The following is a 13,793-nucleotide window of genomic DNA, read 5'->3' as shown; positions in this document are numbered from 1 at the left end:
TTTTTTTGAGACAGAATCTCTCTCTGTTGTCCAGGCTGGAGTGCAGTGGTGCTATCATAATTCACTGCAACCTTGACCTCCTGGGCTCAAGAGATCCACCCACCTCAGTCTGCTAAGTAGCTTGGACTACAGATGCACACCACCCTGCCTGGCTAATTCAATGTTTTTTTTTGTTTGTTTTTTTTTTTTTGTAGAGAGGGGTTCTTGCTATGTTGCCTAGGCTGGTCTCAAACTCCTGGGTTCAAGTGATTCTTACACCTCATCTTTTTAAAAAATCAATAAATCCTGTCATTTCTATCTCCTAAGTATATCTTAAGTCTATCTGTTGGCTTCTGTTATTCCTCACTAGTCTAAGCCTTCAGAATCTTTTTCTTGGACTATGGCATTAACCCCTTTACTGGTCACCCTACTTGTTCTTAAGCTCCCTTCAAATCTATTTTCACAAAGTGATCTGAGGAATCTGTAAAAAACAAATCAAATTACATTTTTTCCTGACTTTGAAAACTCTTCAGCAACTTCCCATTACACTTTTCATATTGAAATATAATTTATATACTATAAAATGTGCAAATCTTATTTTGTCTATTCAATGAGTTTTCATGATTATACACACCCAAGTAGGCACTAGTGAACACAAGGCTGTCTTGTAATAGTAGTCTGTTCCTTTTTTATTTGCCTAGCAGTAATCCATTTTATGGACATACCACTATTTATTTGTCTATGCTCTTATTGATGGACAATTAATTTTTTTTCCAATCTTGGACTATTATAAATGATGCTGCTATGAATGTTCATGTATAAGTCTCTGTGTAAACACATGTTTTCATTTCTTTTGGGTAAATAGTAGTGGAATTGCTGGGCTATGTAGTAAATTTATACTTAACTTTTAAGGAAACTGTCACATTGTTTTCCAAAGTGACTATATTTTCACTATGTTTAATGTAAAATCCAAACTCTGTACATGGCCCCAACTCTCTTTTCCCCCTCATCTCTCATCTCCATTTCCCTGCTCCACTTAGTTCGTTAAACACATGAATCTCTTTCCTACCTCCAGGTCTCATCTATGCTATTCCATCCAGCTGGTTCCTGTACCACTCACTCCTTATCCTTCAGGCCTCAGAGAGCCTCATCTGCCTTCTCTCATTTGAGAAGTTTCCCTCCTATTATTGCCTATCATTGTTTCCTGTTCATTTCTTTCTTAGCACTAATCACTCATTTATGATTATTTTTGAGTTTATTGACTTATTTTCTTCTCTCTTCTCTACTACATTGTGTCATCTTTGAAGGTAGGGCTGTGTCTGTTTTCCTCACCACTGTGTACCCAGCTCTCAGCACAATGCCCGGTGTGGAGTAGGTGCTCAACAACTATTGGCAAAATGAATTGATATCTATTGGTTTGTCTTTAGATTGCCTTATAAATGCCCCTCAATTGGGCAAGGATATCCTCCAGGACTGCTACCCACTTTAAGAAATTAGTGCCAAGGAAAGAACATAAAATTTCATTCTAAGAAATCTGAAAACATTTCAAATAAATGTGCCTATTCATTTATATAATTGTATAGAGCTCTTCCCAAAAGCTCTCATTCTAAGTACTTCAGTAAAATAGAATAATGAGTCAGAGCGTTGAGAGGAGATAAATGCCTTGGAACTTAAGGTCTTGGGAGAATCAAGAACAACACCCTCAGTAAGGCTTCTCTATGCAGAGGGGTGCTGATCCAAGGGGAGAGAGTAAGTTTACATCATTAGAAACTGGGACACCAGGCATAAGCCTGGAAGATACCCTGTTAGGTTGAATATAGGCCCTTCTTACACAAGGAATGAAGTCTGTTTTATATTGCTGTAAAAAGGGTTCTTTGGCTAAGTGAAGGTAGCTTCTGTTTGCCTGGGTTCCCAAATATACATACCCTCTTTAAGGAATCATGTTCCTGACTCTTTCTCTCAGAGATAACCTAAGAAGGTGGGAATGAGGTTGAATATAAAAACAAGACAGAACCCATGGTGCTTCTTGCATAAAAGGCAGCCCAGAAGGTTGGATCAGGAGTAGAGCAACTGATCAATAAAGGAATATTTTATTTGTTTCAAAGATAGTATGTTTTTGTTCTTTCCAAAAAGAAGAATTTATTCTACTTATTCTAAATGGGCAGGGGAGAAACTGGCCTCCCTGGGAACCAAGTTACATCAGAGAGAATTCTAAGTCTAGAAGTAATAGAAATTGACTATGAGTACTTAAACAAGAAATGGAGATTTATTGAAAGGATAGTCAACAATCCTAGGACTGAAGAAAGAGCTGGAAATCAGACCCCTGGAAGGCTAGAAACCAGGGGAGCTCCAAGGATCTCAGCTGCAGAAACTTATCAACCTTTTTTTAAGGAACTACTATCTAATGACTTATATTAAAAATTCCTGCATGGGAGAGACTGACCTGTATTGTGGGTTGTATTCCTATTTCATTGGGCTGGGGCTGGAAGCCTGGGATTCATAATCGCATCAGAGCCACAGTGAGTAGAGAAAAAGCCATTTCACAAAGGAATTAATGTAGAGGAGGCAAAACAAACTATTTGCTATTTTGGTAGTGGTAGAGGTATAAGTAACCAGATTAATTAATTCATTATTATCTCTATCAACATTTGTATAATTCAGTCATGTTACCATGAGCTGGGTTACACAGATGAAATAAAACACACTGCTTACCCTTAAAGAAGTTACTGTGCAATATTGAGAGACAATTAAGAAGACACTCGCAATTGTTCAAGTTATGGCTCCTTTGGTTGCAACAAAACAGAAGTCATTCAAAGTTACTCAAGTAAAGAAGTGTGCTTATTGCAAGGATATAGAGCTCTCACAGAATGAAAGGACAAGAAATCAGGGCAGCTGAACACCAGGGGAGATGAGAGAAACAGAAGCAGCTGGCTACTACCTCTATTTGCCTCTCCTGGGCCACAGGCTCGTCTCTCCCCTCTACTTATTGTCAGCTCCACTTTCCTTTTTCTGAAGAACAGCTTCCTCCCTTTACTCATCAACTTGAAAATGGCTATCATTACTTTCAATATACAGGACCTTCTCACCACCAGCTGTTGGCAATCTTATGTCTTAAATCAAGTTCTTAGGATAGAATCTGTTCAGCCCTGCTCATCTCTTGGTGCAAGGTCACAAAAATCAGATTTCTAGTCAACTGACATTGGCTACTTTTGAGTCAGGTGGTCATCACTACTTCAATTCATCCCTAGCTGTGTGTGTGCACATTTCTTTGGGTGGAGGTTGGTTAGAAGGGGATATGTATGTGAAGCTGTAGATAGGGAAGGCTCTATGGAACATTTATTTTACAACATATACTTACAACGAATTGAAGGAGATGCATGCCTGATGTTGAAGTAGAGACAGGCCTGTTGCATCCATGCTTTGGATGGTGATTAACAAAGAGGAGAAGAGGAGAGTTGGGATGGAAACTTGGTGAGGTAATAGAACAGAGGGGAGGTGTGTTGAGCATCTGTTGCATTTGCCAATCAAACATCCCTTCTGTTTTTGACTTGCAATGTATTGCATTTTACCTTTGGTGTTCACCATGTCCAGAGTGTTCATCATGGTGTCCAGTTTCCCTGACCACAGGCTGGCTAGATTACTCCACCCACGAAGGTCATGATTGGATGAAAGGTGAGATTTAGAGATTCTTCTCTAAATTTTGAGATAAGCTTCTTATTAATGAAAGGTTCTTTCTCTTGCCTGAGGTTGGGAGCTGTAATAATAGTATAAACCACACCCATTTGTGGCCATTGTCTTCAGCACCTGGAGAAGCCTTCTTTATTCTGGGAGAATGAAGCCAACAAGCAAATAAAAGCAGACTCAAGAGATAGAGAAAGGATATAATTACATTGGTTGAATGCTTGTATTTTCTTGGAACTGGACTTCTCAACTGTGTGAGTATCAATGTTTGAATAAGGTTTCTGTTACTTACAACCAAAGAGGCCTGCCTAATACGTCTTGCCATTTTATTCAATCTGACAATCTCTGCTTTTAATTGCGGTGTTTAAATAATTTACATTTAATGTAATTATTGATATGACTGGGTTTAAATCTACTGTGTTATTTATTTTCGTATTTCCTACCTATTTTTTATTCCTTCTTTTTTGCTTTTCTTACATTATTTTCATGATTCCATTTGATTTTTTTGTCAGTTTATTAGCTATACCTCTATTTTGCTATTAATTGCACTAAAGTTTATAATATATATCACTAACTTATCACAGTCTGCCTTCAAGTAATATTATACCACTTCATGTATGGTACAAGAACCTTCTCCCATATTTTATACTATTGTCACATTTTACTGCTATATATGATATAAATCCCATGACATGCTAGTATTATTTTTGTTTTAAATAGCCAATTTTCTTTTGAAGAGATTCAATGATGAAAAAGTGTTTTTATATTAACCCACATATTTCTCATTAATGGCACTCTTGATTCCAAATTTAGACGCAAATTTCTATTTGGTATCATGTTCCTTCTGCCTGAAGAATTTTCTTTACAATTTCTTATAGTGAAGCTCTGCTGGTAACACATTTTTTTCAGATGTCATTTGTCAGAGAAAGTATCTATTTCATCTTTCGTTTTTGAAATGTACTTTTGCTGGGCATAAAAATTTATTTGAGTTTTATTGTCTTCTGGTTTGTACACTTTCTGACATGAAATCTCCTTGCATTCATATATTTGTTTCTGTGTACATAATGTGTCTTTTTTCTCTATTTGTAAGAATTTTTTATCAGCATTTATAACAATTTGATTATAAAGATACAAAGTGGCCTGTTGAATTTTTTAAAGTTTATTCTCCTTGTCATTTTACACATGCTTATAATTTATAGTTATAAAATTTGGAAAGTTTTTCACCATTATTTCTTTAAATATTTTTCTATCCCCCTTCCTTTTCCAGAATGCCAATTACACATTGTTAAACCACAATAGAATGGATAGAAATGGTTCCAAAGGTCACAGAGACACTGCTTATTTTTCCCCAATATTTTTACTCTCTGTGCTTCAGTGTGGATAGTTTCTATTGCTATGTCTTTTTCTTCTGCATTGTCTAATCTATTCTCAGTCTCACCCAATGATATTTTTTAAAAATTAAATCTTTTTTATATTTGGAAGTTTCATTTGGATCTTTTATATATTTGTTAGTTCTCTCTCTGTCATGGTCATGTTTTCTTCTACCTTCCTGAACATATAAAGCAGTTTGGAATAGCCATTTTAATATCCTCGCTTGCTATTTCTATCATCTCAGTCATTCTTGGGTTTATTGGCATTGATTTTTCTCTGGTAATGGGCCATATTATCATACTTCTCTTCACATCTGGTGATTTTTGATTGAATGACAGACATTGTGACTTCTACATCATTGAGTATAGGATTTCATTGTATTTTTAAAAAATGATGTTGGGCTTACTTTTTTCTGGCATGCAGTTATATTCCTTGGAAGTAGATCCTTTTCAGGTCTGATATTAAGCTCTGTTAAGGTAGATTCAGGGGAGCCTTTGGAATAGGGTTAATTTAGGCGATAGCCTTCTGAAGACTCTAGCTGATGTCTTTTGCATTTTGAGGTCTTTCTACTACAGCTGGTAGCAACATGAACTATTCTCACCCCTGGGTGAGCTTTGAGAGTTGTTAGCCTACTGCTTTCTGGTGGCTCTTTCACCAGCATCAGGCAGTTTCATCTTATGCATGTGCAGTTTAGTACCCAGCCAAAGACAGAAGGGACCTTCACTGCAGATCTCTGGAAAACTGTCTAAGCAACTTCCTTCTCTCTGATACTGTCTCCGACAAATTCTAGACAAAGTGGCCTTTCTGAACTCTGATTTTTGTCTTCTCCACTAATCAAGGCCACCAGGCTCTGTTTGGGATCCTTGTCTTTGCATGCAGCCTGGAAGCAGCCTTTGGCAGTGTGCTAGGGCAATTGTGGGGCTCAGCATATTTGTTTCTCTTCTCACAGAGATCATGGTCTTGTGCTGCCTTTTGTCCAATGTCTGAAAATTGCTATTTCGTATGTTTTTTTCTGGTTTTATAGTGTTCAAAATTATAGTGTTCAAAGTTAGGTGGTAAATTCAATCCCTGTGACTGAATCATATCTGGAAGTGAATTTTCTATATAATCATTTTTAATTAAATATACCTCACCAGTAAATACTATATGTGTATAATTTGAAACATTAAATATATCCAAGAGATTTAAGATAAAATAAAAAACATTCCCTTACTCCAGGCCTCTCCACCTCAGCCCCACTATGTAGAAATAACCCCTTTTTAATTAATTAGCTTTTTTTGGTAGCTAATTCCAAATTTTCAAATACAGTTGATCTTCAGACAACATGGAGGTTAGGGGTGCTGAACCCCTGTGGAGTCACAAATCTGTGTATAGCTTCTGACTCTCCCCAAACTTAACTAATAGGTTACTGTTGATTGGAAACTTTACCAGACACATAAACAGTCAACACATATTTTGAATGTTATATGTATTGTATCCTGTATTCTTACAATAAAGTAAGCTAGAGAAAAGAAAATGTTATGAGAATCATAAGGAAGAGAAACATATTTCCTATTCATTAAGTGGAAGTGGGTAATCATACAGGTCTTCATGTTTGTTGTCTTCATGTTGAGTAGGCTGAGGCGGAACAAGAAGAGGAGGGGTTGTTCTTGCTGTCTCAGGGGTGGCAGAGGCAGAAGAGATGAAGGAGGTAGAAGGGGAGGCAGGAGAGGCAGGCACATTGGTGTAAGTTTTATTGAAAAAAATCCATGTATAAATGGACCCACATGGTTTTCAAGGGTCAACTGTCATATGCCTCTACTGATAATTTCTATTTATTTGTTTTTGACATTATCTATTGATTTCCTTTTATGTTAGAAAAGGATTTAGCTCTTTTACACCACTTTCCAATTTTCCATCCTTCACCTTCCTAATGTAATTGTACCACCACTTTTACATGATAAATAATCAGCTGTATATCATTATGACTGTGTAAATATTATTTATTTCAGAGCCTAATAAAATACTATGATTTCATTTTATTTCTCATTCTGTTTTTTATTATTCTTGGGATTTATAATTGCTTAATTTAAAAAAAAATGCATACTTTGCCATTCATGTGTTCTTAATATTTTCCAAATACTTTACTTTTAAAGAGATTCTATTGAGACCCCATCTCTTTCTTTTTATTAGAGGTGGCCCTCCTGGGGTCTTCTGTGATGCTGGAAAGTTACACATTTGTTACCCTGGAATCTCCCAACACAACTTTCCTAAGTTGTATCCGTTGCCTCCTCTTTCCCATGCCTTCATCTTTCTTGATTTACTCTCTCTTTTTGCTGGAGTGTATCTTCAAATAGCTTCCTAACAAATGGAGGTAATTTCTTTGAGTCATTCCTCAAATTTGAAATGCCTCAAACATTTTAGTTCTTCTGTTAAACTTGATGGATAGTTTGATGATGTGTAAAATTTTAAGTTAAAAAAGTTTTCTATTAGAATTTTGAAGACCTTGGTCCATAGGCTTCTATCATCCAGTGTTACTAAGAAAAAGCCTGAAGTCATTTTAATTCTTATTCCATCTTTGTGACTTTTTATTTTTTCATTTTAGAATATCTAATAATCCTTTCTTGATCCTTTGTTTTCTGACATTTAATATTCATGAACTTTTAATGTGGCTCTTTTTTCACTTTTGTGCTGGATATCCTGTGTGTCCTTTCAATATGAAGACTTGTCTTGAGAAAATAACAATACCCTCCTTTTAGTCCCATTTCCACAACTTTCTCTGTTCTTTCTATAGCCATTATAATTTGTATGATAGAGTTCTTGGGTTTACCTTCTATTTAAATGTTTTTTTCCCTTCCCATTGGTCATCTTTTTGTCTTTTTGTTCTCTTTCCCTTCAGATTTTCTTGACTTGCTTTTTCAGGCATCCAGTTCAAGTTTCTAAGGCATGTCAGTTTCCAAAAGTTCTTTCTTAGTCTCTGAGTTTTTTCTTTCTTAGTTTCCTGCTGCTTAACATATGCATTTTTTCATATGTAACTGAGGATAATAATTAGGGGGAACTATTTCCTTCTGTCTTGCATTATCTCTGATAAATAAAGATCTTTATTTCCTGTTTGTTTTGATTTCTCACATGAAAACCTTTCATGTTAGGGTTTTTCTCAATTATTTGTTTAATCTTAGTTGTCTGTTCATATTTAAGATGCCAAAGTGTGTGTGTGTGTGTGTGTGTGTGTGTGTGTGTGTGTGTAAAAATGTGTGTGGGTTTGGGTGGAAGGTGGTGGTATTTTTCAACTGATGGCTTCACTTCAAGGAAACTGGACTTTTCCTTGAAGTCACCTCTTTTGTTGCCTCTGAAAACCCTGAGTTTTTCCAGTTAATTTTGCTAGAGAAGAAAATGCAGATCTCCTGCCTGGAGAAGAGGTGAGTGGGTTGAGTACAAAATACTTTCTGATTCTGGTGTTCTGATTTATCTGCATGCTTAGCCTTTCCAGGGTTACATGGAGCAAACTGGTTCTTTTTCATGTTCCTCCTCTGGTGTCTTCCATCTTGCCAAATCAGTAACTGTTCCTCCAAAAACTTTTAATCTTCTAAAAATTTGTTGAAATCTGTTATATGCCGATGTCTCCTTTCTCATTCTCTATGTGTGTGTGTATGTTTTAAATTATTCTTTTTATCATATTAGTGGGAACACAGAATGAAGAAGCAATAAGCACATGCTAGCAAACTGCCATCTGTAATCAGAATTCTAGGTTACATAATTTTTATTGATATTGCTATAATGAACACTTTTTTGTGCCTGTAGCATTTTTCTCCTTTTGCATTTATGGATTAGTGTAGGATCAAAAGCACAAGTAAGAAATTAGATTTAAATAGTTAGAAGGAGACTTTATCCCACATTTCTGAAGCTGGGAAGAGTTGTAAGGAGAATTCGAGGCTAATGGGAATGGAGATGAAGAGCTTTGTGTCATATGTTTTTATTTCTTAAATGAGATTATTTGTAGAGTGATGGGATTATAAATGCTTTTGACTCTTTAAGCAAATGGGGGATGGGGAGGGCATCTAGAGCACTTTTCTTTGAGAAGTAAGGTGTTATACAAGAGCAACTTCTCCATCCTCAGCTTTTTGCCTGAGGCAGCCCCTGTTGTCAGCCTAAACGACTTAACTTCTCAAAGAAATAAAATTTTCCCTGGGAAATAAAAGGCATTAGTTCTGAGGGCCAGATATCTTCCAGGGATTGTGTCTGGGTGTGCTCAAGTCCTCTGCTTCTTCCATATTCCAGCCCCATTGAGCCATGGGTATGTGGAGATCCCAGATAATAAAGAAAAAGCTTGCAATGCTTTTCTAGCAGGTAGAAGTTGCTCCATGAGTGCTCCGTCCTATAGTTTGAATGTGTTTCCCAAAAGTTCATGTGTTGGTAACTTAATCCCTATGCCCTTGAGAATAGATTAATAGATTAATGAGGGCTTTTCTCTCATGAGTGGATTAATGTCACTATCACAACAGTGGGTTTGTTGTTTTGGTGGTGGGTGTCTTATAAAAGTGAGTTCTCTCTTGCTCTCTTGCTGTTACCCTTTTGCCATGTGATGCCCTCCACCATGTTATGATGCAGCAAGAAGGCCCTCACCAGATGCTAGTGCCATGCTCTTGGACTTCTCAGTCTCCAGAACTGTAAGCCAAATAAGTTCATTTTCTTCATAAATTATCCGGTCTGTGGTATTCTGTTATAGCAACAGAAAATGAACTAAGACACTCTGTATCAGGAATGGAACCAGCTACCTGATAAAGCTTCCCCCAGAAGAAAGGTCCTTCTCTTTAGTTGGTTAACTTTGGATTCTGGGTGTCAACTCACTGAACTGTGATTTGTCCCAGGAGGCTTATTGCCCATTCTCAGCAGTACCTGGTCCCTCAGTGCCTAGGGCCAAACCAGGTGCAGGTGGGCTTATAGACCAGAGTACAAACTGAATGAATTGTCTTATTCCCTCCTAGTCTCTCATTTGAACCATGAACTCTTCCAAGCTTTTATTTCTTACATTTCTCCAACAAGGACTCATGTGACAAAGTGAGCATAGAAGAGGCACTAATAAAAATCCCTGTTATCTAAAAACTTAGTCTAAAGAGGAGTGTGGCAAATGACAACTCCACCCATTTGCACAGCATTTGACAGTTTTCACAGCCCTGTTTTTCTGCATTGTCTCATTTGTCCTCACCACAACCCTGGGGGGTTCTCAAGATAATGGACAGCATCTTTCTTTTACAGATGGTGTGATTGAGGCCCGGTAAATTACATGACTTATGCAAGGTCATGCAGCTAATATGTGTCAACAGAAGGTCTTTGTTCCAGGTCTTCAGACTTCAAGACCAAACTTATTCCCAAAGTATCATATGGTTTTGGAAAAATAATAACAATAATGAGACTTTTAAATCACCCACATAAGAAATACCCATGAAATAATAGCATATTTTACCCAGACATCTGAGTCTGCTTTCAAGAGATTTTTATACTTTGGGGTCTATCTATTATTTGATTGACTGACTAATATTCAAGTTGTTTTAACTCCAAATCATTCATTCATTCATTTATTCACTTGCTTAGAAAAACATCCACTGGTTGCTTAATTTGTGTCCAGTACTAGTTGGTAGCTAGAAAAAAAAAAAATTAACTATAGTCTATGACATCCAACAGTTTAGCATAAAAGTGTAGGATATAACAGGCAGCATATGAATTTCCTATTGTTGCTGTAAGAAATTGCCATAAATATAGTAGCTTAGAACAACTCAAATTTATTATCTTATAGCTCTAGAGGTCAGAAGTTTGAAGAGTCTCATTAGGCTAAAATCAACGTGTTCGCAGGGCTGTCTTCTTTCTGGAGGCTGTAGGGAAGAATCTGTTTTCTTCCCCTTCCCAGCTTCTAGAGACCTCCTAGAAGGTGATCTCTTTCATCTTCAAACCCAGCAATACCTCGTTGAGTTCTTATGACAATGCTATATTTTTAGTTATGGCTCTTCTGCCCCCGCTCTTCTTCATTTAAGGGCTCTTTTGATTATATCGGGCTTTCCTGGATAACCCAGGATAATCTCCCTATCATAAGGTTAGCTGGCTAGCAACCTTAATTCCCTCTGCTACTGTAATTCCCCCTCACCATGTAACATAATATGTTTTCAGGTTCTAGGGATTATAATGTAGGCATCTTCAAGGGCTCATTATTCTGTCTACCACAGATAGTAAGTGATCTCATCTGGAAATAACAATAAGATTGTAATTCCAGGTATCATGTACGTGGTGCCAAATGAGTATTATAGACCACAAATGCAGAAAGCAAGAAGGACCGTCCTCTTCTGAGTGATCAAGAAACTCTTCATGTTAGACAAGTGCTATGGTTTAAATATTTGTTCCCTCTGAGACTTACATTGAAAGTTAATCCCCATTGTAACAGTATTATCAGGTGGGGCCTCTAAGAGGTGACTGGGTCATGAGGCCTCTGCTCTCATGACTGGATCAATTCATGCATGGATTAATGGGCTAATGGATTGATGGGCTATCATAGGAGTAGGTTAGTTATCACGATAGTGGGTCTGTTACAAAAGCCGGTTTGACTCTCAGTGCACCCCTCTTGTCCTGTGATGCCTTTCGCCATGTTATGATGCAGCACGAGTTCCTCACCAGAACTCACCAGACCAGAGGCAGCTCCTCAACCTTGGACTTCTCAGCCTCCAGAACTGTAAGAAATAATATTTTCTTCTTTACAAATTACCCAGTCTTAGATATTCTGTTACAGCAACAGAAAATGGACTTAGACAGCAAGGAAACTGAATAAGCAAAGTTTCTTGAGTAGAATGAACATGGCCACAGGGAGTCACAAGAGATTTTTTTAAGCAGGGAGAATGTAATAAAGGCAGTTTTGAGTGGATGAATCTGGTGTTTGGTTATCTATGAACCTCATTAGAATATTACTGGCTCTGTCCCTCTCTGTTTCATAGAAGGAAAACCTGAAGTCTAGGGAGTTGGATGTCTCATGAGAAAGTCAGCTGACAAAGCCACTGGCCAGATGGTAAGGGGGTTTTTCGCAGTTCTGGAGAGAGAAGGAGGCTCTAACTTTTGCCACTGCTCATGACTGTTCTCAATAAAACAAAATCTGTTTGGAATTATTCCCAGAATACCACTAAAATTAGTTCTTTCTGTCTTTACTTCTGGTCATCTTCTCTTATAGGGTATGCATTTTGCAGAACCTGCTGCTCTATGTCCCTATTCAGTTGTAATTGAGGGATGGGAGGAAGGAACATAGGTTGGGATAAGAGGTATTTTCTTGAAACATTCTGGGAGGTCTTTTTCTCCAGTATTGCCATTAAAGTCACATTGGGTTATCAACTCTGGGCCCTTACCTAAAGCTTCAGCTCCATTTTTTTGCTGCTCTTTCATTAAATGTGAGGCAGCACAGTGCAGAGGTAAAGCACAGGGAAGAGAAGCAGAAGAGCTGGCTCCTAGCTCTCTTTTGTGAGCTAGCTCTGGGACCACAGGCAAGTCACTTTTCCTAGTCTTATTTCTCCACCTGTTAAATGGGTTGGCTTGACATGACAGTGATCTTCAGGTTCATTTGAGTTCTGAGCCTCTGTAATTATGATTCTATGACTTAGCATCAATGGAGCTCCCACTTGTGGAGGTCAAAGGTGGATCTACTTCTACCACTCATGTGTCCACCTCCCCATTTCCCTGACTTACTTTATGCTTCATGTTCATTACCTGTTTGGTGTCTTTCTCATCTTGGTTTGGCAACCCTTTCATGAAGATGTCCCAGAATGTGTGTCATTGGGTGTCACTTATTCTCTGATCCTTCCATTCATTCACCCAACAATTAAGCACCTATTTGTGCAAGGTGAGGCAGCTCCATCTTTCTAAGCTTTCCTGTTAGGTAGGAAGGAAGTGCAATCCAGGCTTTTCAAATCATGGACGTCAGAGAATGTCTGAGTTGGAAGGACATTTAGAAACCATGATTCAATAGCCTTCCTTTCACAAACAAGGAAACAAAAGCCTAAAGAGATGAAGTGATTTGCCTAAAATCACATGGCTGAACTGGGAATGTCAGAACTGGGACTGGAGTCAATTTTCCAGTTTTCCAGCCCAGTTCTGCCTTCTCCCTCCATTATCTACCATATTCTATTAACTGCTTTGAAAACAAAACTGTAATGAGCCCTAAATTATTTTCTCCTTTAGAACAAAGAATTTTTAATTGGGGAAGGATGTGCCCAAATTTGTGATGAGAAACAATGAACACAGCCTCAGTGGAATTACTGGGCCATGGCCCATTGTTTCAGCAAAGGCATCCTATAAGGGAAGGAAAAAGAAGATGAGGAAGGAGAGAATGCAGACCTTCTTTGTTCTCAAACCTTTTGTCTCTCTATTAGGCTGTGTTTGTTTGCCAAACATGAGCCTGGCAAATTGCATGCCCCAAGTAATCCCGACCATCTAGTCCGACTCCTCAATGCTGAGCTTGGCAGCTGATAGCTCAGCCTGTTTCATTGCCAAGCTGGATGAATAGACCTCAGCCAAGTTCTGACTGTGAAAAGAGGCCTTGGGTACAAGAGCCCCATGCTTTTTGTGATCCCGTGGGGATAGGTCACTGCCTGGCTTATTTGTCTTCAAACCAGGCCAACCCACTCTACACCACCTGGGGCCAAAACGAGAGGCCAGCCTCATAGCAGCAACAGGGCAATTGCCTTTGACCTCTCTCTTTACTCCCTCTCTGGTGTTGTACTCTCTACCCCAATCTGGTTTCTACCAGCTCCCCA

The sequence above is a fragment of the Pan paniscus genome, chromosome 9 (genome assembly GCF_029289425.2).
Source record: "Pan paniscus chromosome 9, NHGRI_mPanPan1-v2.0_pri, whole genome shotgun sequence".
NCBI classification, from domain to species: domain Eukaryota; kingdom Metazoa; phylum Chordata; class Mammalia; order Primates; family Hominidae; genus Pan; species Pan paniscus.
Note: the sequence above shows the minus strand (reverse complement) of the source record.